This window comes from Panthera tigris, chromosome E1, assembly GCF_018350195.1.
Source record: "Panthera tigris isolate Pti1 chromosome E1, P.tigris_Pti1_mat1.1, whole genome shotgun sequence".
Lineage (NCBI taxonomy): Eukaryota > Metazoa > Chordata > Mammalia > Carnivora > Felidae > Panthera > Panthera tigris.
Window position 1 is genome coordinate 49,939,033 of NC_056673.1, and position 991 is coordinate 49,940,023.

The following is a 991-nucleotide window of genomic DNA, read 5'->3' on the forward strand; positions in this document are numbered from 1 at the left end:
GAGCGTTTCATTTAGGTTGAAGACAAGGCAATTCCGAAACTCCTTGTAACGCACAGAGTCTATTTTTGGCTGAAGAAGAAAAGTGAAAAAGGACCACACTCTGTCTGCTTGCAGTCCGTAAGTCCGTTGGGTGCTTCTGCACTGTGATTGCTTTCTGAATACACAACTGAAGGAGAAACAATGTGCTGTGCACGCAGTTCTTAAACTGAATGGGCTCGTCTGCGTCCCATTGTCCACGATAATCACATGAAAGCTTCCTCACCTACTTCCCATCTCTTAATGTTTATGCAATCATGTGTACTCTTTTGCTAATTGTGGGTCCAGAGGTTGTTCAGCCAGCCAAATAGACGCAGATTGAACTCATTAAAGCATGAGACTATGGAAGTAAAAAAAAAAAAACTTGCTGAGTGTTTCTGCAAGCCTGCTGTCTTCGGTAGAAGATGCAAAATTATCACTTTTAATAACCTCACCAGCATTTTGTAAACAGAGAGTATCATTTAGGAAATGCATTTCTTTCTTTTTTAAGTTTACTTATTTATTTTGAGACAGAGAGAGAGAAAGCACGCACAAGCAGGGGAGGCGCAGAGAGAGAGGGAGAGAGAGAATCCCAAGCGGGTTCCGCACTGTCAGCGCCGAGCTCGATGTGGGGCTCGAACTCACCAACTGTGAGATCGTGACCTGAGCTGAGACCAAGAGTTGAACATTTAACCAACTGTGCCACCCAGGCACCCCTAGGAAATGTTTCTCAAGTAACTTTTTTCTAAGAAAAAACTTGTTGGCTTCTGGACTCTCTTTCTTCCTCTCTTTCTTTCTTCCTCTCTTTCTTCCTTCTTCCCTCCCTCCCTCCCTTTCTTCCTTCCTTCCTTCCCCTTTTTTAGTTGAAGTATAGTTCACACACAATGTTGCATTGGTTTCCAGTGCACAACATAGCGATTCAATAAGTCTATCTGTTACGCTGTGGTCATCACAATGTAGCTGCATCTGTCCGTAC